This window comes from Crocodylus porosus, unplaced genomic scaffold (assembly GCF_001723895.1).
Source record: "Crocodylus porosus isolate Cpor-Errol unplaced genomic scaffold, CroPor_comp1, whole genome shotgun sequence".
NCBI lineage: Eukaryota > Metazoa > Chordata > Crocodylia > Crocodylidae > Crocodylus > Crocodylus porosus.
Genome location: NW_017728886.1, coordinates 119,025,306 through 119,030,988, shown reverse-complemented (window position 1 = coordinate 119,030,988; position 5,683 = coordinate 119,025,306).

The following is a 5,683-nucleotide window of genomic DNA, read 5'->3' as shown; positions in this document are numbered from 1 at the left end:
CACCTCCACTGGCAGACTGTTCCAGACCTTGGGGGCTCGGACAGTAAAGAAATTCTTCCTTATGTCCAGCCTGAAATGGTCTTGCAGGAGTTTGTGACCTTTCGACCTCGTCATCCCTTGGAGATGGAGAAGGGGCAGGGAACGGACTGGGAAGGAAGGAGAAAGGCAGACTGGGGAAGGAAAGGGTACCTGAGCAGCACTTGGAGGAGGAGGGGCTATAACTTGTAGCACTGTTGGACTTGTGGAAGGCCTGCCAAAAAGGGTGACCACTACTGCTTAGTGCTTGTCTACACCTGGAATTTATGTAGTTCACATAAGCTCAGGTATGGACCTTCTTGCTCTGTACTAATAATGCCTTTGTGTGACTTTGTTTAAGCACATTAAGTGCAAAATAAAAGTGTCTACCTCTTGTGTGGACAAAATATTATTAACAAAAATAGAAATTGATTTTTTTCCTTTGAACAACAAACCTATTTAAGCATATAATAAAACTATGCCAAGGTCCAAATGTATTTAAGATGTTGAAATTATTTCAATTAAGAAATTAAGGAATACGCTTTTACTTGCAAAGTTTTAAAGAAAGTCAGATAATGGAACTAGTGGAAGTTACCAGCCAAACTCCTGAAATCAAAATACATTGAAATACTAAACCACATTTTGACAGAAGTAGCCTCTCCTGTAAGTGCAGAGGTTTTTTTTTTTTCTTTTCATTTTCATTTCAGTTTGTTTAATTAGTTCTGTTGAATGATCAGCTTATCCAAAATTGAGAAACTGTCCTGGAATTAAAAGAACAGGTTAACAAGATTTAAGAGGATGAGCTCTAACAGTTCTAAATCTTACCATGATAGTTTGCAAGTTTGCAAGATTCCCACAGGAAATGAAGACAACTATTTAAATTGTACAAATGGCAAAAGCTATTTCCCACAGGCTGTTAATTTCTATGCAGAAAACACTGTTTACAATTAATTAAGCCTGATGCCTCATTAGTTCTTTCATTTGGGCACAGACAGAAGTCACAATTTTTGCCCAATCTGGCCACAGAAAGTGGTCTATAGCTGTGACCAAACACAAATGCCTGGCTGCAGGCCACTTCAAAAAATGGCCAAAAGGGTGAAAATCTGAACCCTCATTGCATGAGGGTCAAGATGAAGATGTCTCAAAACAGTGTCTTCTGTAACTTGTATCTGCCTGCTTACCAGGGTCCAAACTGTTTTCAGTATGGGAGAGGGAAAAGGTTGTGGAGGGAGTTTGATTTGGGTTTTTTTCAGCCCCACTGGAGGATGGGGCAAGTGTATTGGAGCCCCCTGAGATGGCAGGGCTTCAGTTCAGTGTTTCTCAGCCTGTGGGTCATGGTCCAAAAGTAGGTTGCAAGAATATATGAAAGGATCACAAACAAACTGTAAAAATGGATCAATAATCTTTAAAAAATGGATTCTCCTTTAAAGGAGGAAAATGAGGGAAACCATGGCTTTTCCGTTACAGGCTGCCACAGTTCCAGCCTGCAAGGGGCTGCTTGGGGCCCCCATTTCCCACACAACCCCTCTTGCCCCCTAGGGGCAGGGGGCAGCGGGTTGGGAGTGAGGGGCACTGGGTCATGACTAGCCATCAAAGCTTACAAATGGGTCCTGGTAGAAAAAATGTTGAGAACCACTGCTCCAGTTCACCCACCCCACTCTCCAGGGTGGGCTGGGAGCCAGTCAGCACCTGCCCCCACCCACAACAGCCCAGAGCACCCTGGGGTGCCTCCCCGCCACCACTAACAGCATGCAGCCCCAGTGTGACCTGTGCCCACTCCACACTGCCTGGCCCTGGTGTGTCCCTGGATATGCAGTGGGGGTGGGGCAGCTCCTTCTAACTGCTGCTGCTGGCCCCAGCCCCACGGTAGCAACAGGGACTGGAGGGACCAGCACGCGCAATTCCAACCCTGAGTGCCCTGCACCAGCTCTGAGCTCACCTGTCTGAGCTGAGCAGCAGCAGCAGTGGTGGCGGCACCAGGCAGAAACTGTTGCTCAGTGCAGGGGAGAGCAGCCCCCATCCCCCACTGCCGCTGGGCAGTTTTGGTGCAGCTGCTACACTGTGCTGGGCTGCAATGCAGCTCCATCACTGCCACCTCTTGGCTGCCCAGCACAGCAGTGGTGACAGTGAAAAGCAGCCACAGGGCAGCCCAGAGGCAGCAGCATGGGCTCCAGGTGGCTGCACCATAAACTGCCCGCCGGCAGTGAGGTCAGGGTCAAGGCCACACATGCTGGTCCCCGCCAGTACTGTGGGGCTGGGGCCAGCAGCAGCCTGAAGCAGCAGCCCTGCCCCAGCCCTGCTGTGTGCCCAGGGGGTGGCAGAATGCGCCACGGCTGGGCAGCATCTCGGCCAGGTGAGACCAAGGGACCCTCTGTGGGATGGAACCAGCCCACAGACCGTATTTTGCCTACCTCTGCCCTAGAATGAGCTTCCTTTGCTCCCTTCCCCCGCCCCATTCTGAAAAGAGCTCAGGGAGCAGGGGCCATTGCTAGGGGAAAGTGGCTGCAGGCTTGCAGCCAAGAGCTAGATTGCCCTCCCCCCATGGAACCAACAGTGAACTTCTGTTTGGTCTGGGGGATCATTCCTGCAAAGCGTTCTGAGTTCCAGCGAGGAGCTGCACTTCTTTGTGCACCCTTTGTGTGTTTCACATGTACCATCCTGTTAACATCTAATTAAGACTGGTTATACTTTAGCTCAGAGGCCTTTTGAGCAAGGTTCCCTCTAAGGTGTGCATGCGCACAGCCGCACACAAGTAGAAGTCTTGCCACGCACCAACTTTTTAAGGCCACACACCTGCCGGGATAGGAGCTGGGCTGCAGCGTAGGACACCTACCAAAGGTAAGCTCCTCCCTGAGGCAAGGCAGAGGCAGGGATGGGGGCGCCGGCCTGGCATGGGCTCCACCAGCTCTGGGGAACTGCTCCATTCCCCCGCATTGCCTCAGGGAGTGAGGAGGCACATGGCATCAGGGCTGGGGAGTGGAGCACTTCCCCGGAGCCAGCAAAGCGTGCACCTTCCCCAGGCTCCATCTCTGCCTTGCCACACCTGGGGGAGGAGCCGCTGCCTGCCCCGAGTGAGGCTCTACCGGCTCCAGGGAACTACTCCACAGGCTCCGAGGAAGTGCTCCACTCCCCGGACATGCTTCCTCACTCCCCAAGGTAAAGCGGGGGAGCGGAGCAGTTCCCCGGAGCCGGCAGGGCCGGCTCCAGGCCCTAGCCCCCAGGCCACAGCCCCCCAGCCCCCGCTACCTGCCCCAGGTGAAGAGTGAGGAACTTAACCTTCAGTAAGTGTCCCACACCACACCAAATGGGGGAAGCGGGACTGAAGCGGTGTGCTCTCAGACCGAAGCAGCACGCTCACGGACCGCTACTCCTTAGAGGGAACATTGCTTTTGAGAAGCGATTAAAACAGCAAGTGGCACTTTGTCTGGCTGTTTAGCCCCTCTTTGTGTGGTAGACTAAGCAAACTATAGTTATTTCTCAGTTTACTTCACAGACTGGGAAGGTGGGGTATACGAGGTTGAGTCCAGTTGCTGTTGAAAGTCCGAGTGCCCTTCTTTCACTTCAGTTTAACTTTTATTCTTCCTTTTTATTTAGGTTGGAAGGAAATGAATTTTTGACTCAGAATATATGCTTTAGAAGTTACCTCAGGCCTTAATTGAAGTATTGTAGTTTTAAATCCTAAATGAAGGATTTTTTTGCCCCATAGTATTTAGTTAATCGTGCCTTAACAAAAAATGAAATGACCAGTTTTAAATGGTCAGAAAAACATGTTTATGCAATTTGGAGATGAAACACCTATAAGTTGTAATTCACGTGTGTGTGTGTGTGTGTGTGTGTGTGTGTCTATGCACACATATGTGGACTTTCTTAATGAACAGCCAGTTTCAATGTATGTGTGATTTATTGATTTGAATCAAAATACAGTAGTTGTGAGCTAAGAGTGAAACCTGCCTAAAAAGCCCTGGGTTATTTTTTTGTTTTGTTTTTGTTTAGTTTTAGTTCAGTTTACTTTAGTTTAGTTTAGTTTTTAAATCAATACCAGCAATCCATTGCAAAGGACATTTTATAGGTTGGCTGTGTGTCTACAATGCAGGAAGCAAATAGTCTGATTAGCTGAAAAAACAAGACCTGCCCACCTGTTCCTGTGCTGTATGCGTCAACCTTGGAAATAAGGCCATGAATATGGCCTGTGGATGCCCAAAATAGCTGCTTGTGAGCATGCCAGAAACCCATGCCATCCTTACTTCCTCCTTACCATGGCTAATGGAATAGAAGTGGTTGGGCAGGTGGGTGTATGAGGATTACTTTTTCAGCAGTGTTGCTGAGTTCCCTCATGCTAGGGTGGTAGACCTGTTCTTAGAGTCCTCACAAATTTCCATTTCTTACTCATCTAAGAAGAACATTTTTGTCTTTCAAGTATTAAGCAAAACTGTTTCACTTCAAAAATCTGGGAAAAAAAATAATATTGTTGTTTGCTTCACAACAGCTCAAAGTGTGCTACACACTTCACAGAAATGCAATGAGTCCCAGTGCTAAAAAGCCTAGTGTCAGAGTAACAATTTTTTCTAAGCTTTGTATTCAGCATGTAAAGCATAAAAACCACAATGTCACAATGTATCATTATCTACAACAAACTGAATAATTTAAAACAATTAATGAAGGTAAACAGCAATAATTACAGCTCGGTTAAGACTACTTAACTATATATATTCCATATCTACTTATAAGCCAGCTAAATACATGTCAAGCAAATGGAAAGAGCTGGAGCATATGTATTCAGTACTGCAGTTTCCTTTGAAAACTGGGCTAAAAAAATAGAACCATAAGAATAAAAATTAAAGGGCAGAAGAGATTCTAGGTTAAAAATAGTTTATTGAAGCACCTTTTCAAAGAGTTGTTTAAACTTATCACTTATAATGCATCCTTTCAAATTCACATGAATAGTTATAGTAATAAATGCCCTAGGTTTTTGTCTCTACTGTCCTGTTTTCAGACCAACTGCTATCTGAAAGGCGTTATTTTATACAGCTGGACTAATATTATTCTGTAAATTGCTGCACTTCTGAAGCTGTGATGTGAATCTGTCTGAACAAGTGCCACTTTAGCACCACAAGAAAAAAAATCTTTCATATTAGAATTCTTTTTCCTCTGAAAGAAGAACAAAAATAGGAAAAGCTAACAAAGATTGCTACCAATGGGTTCACTTTTTTGTTTCCCTAATAGGCACTTGAACCCTTTTTTGCTTCTAAGACTCGTCTCTCTGTGGCCCCATATTTTGTGCCGTGGGTTCTCTTCAGTCTGAAATATTGTCCATGCTCTGGATAGGCCCACTGAGCTGCGTACCACCAGATCATGCCATTCATGCACTGACCAAAAACTGCCTATAGTAAAATCTCTCTCTGCTTCTGCATTCTTCTAATGATTTGTCATCCTCCACCCATCAGAACTGTTCTATAGGCTTTCACATTTCCTGCAAGACAGCATTTGTTTCTGGCTGAATCATAGCTCCCCTTAGGTTGTCTAATGGTGTCTTTCTCTTTTTTCCTCTTTCTACAAGATCCTTTTCTCACAGATTGTCCTGCCTGTTCTAGATCTCATTATAACACTATCAACCCCAGTTGGGGCACCCACAATCATGATGTTTGTAAGACATTTTCTTACAAATCAT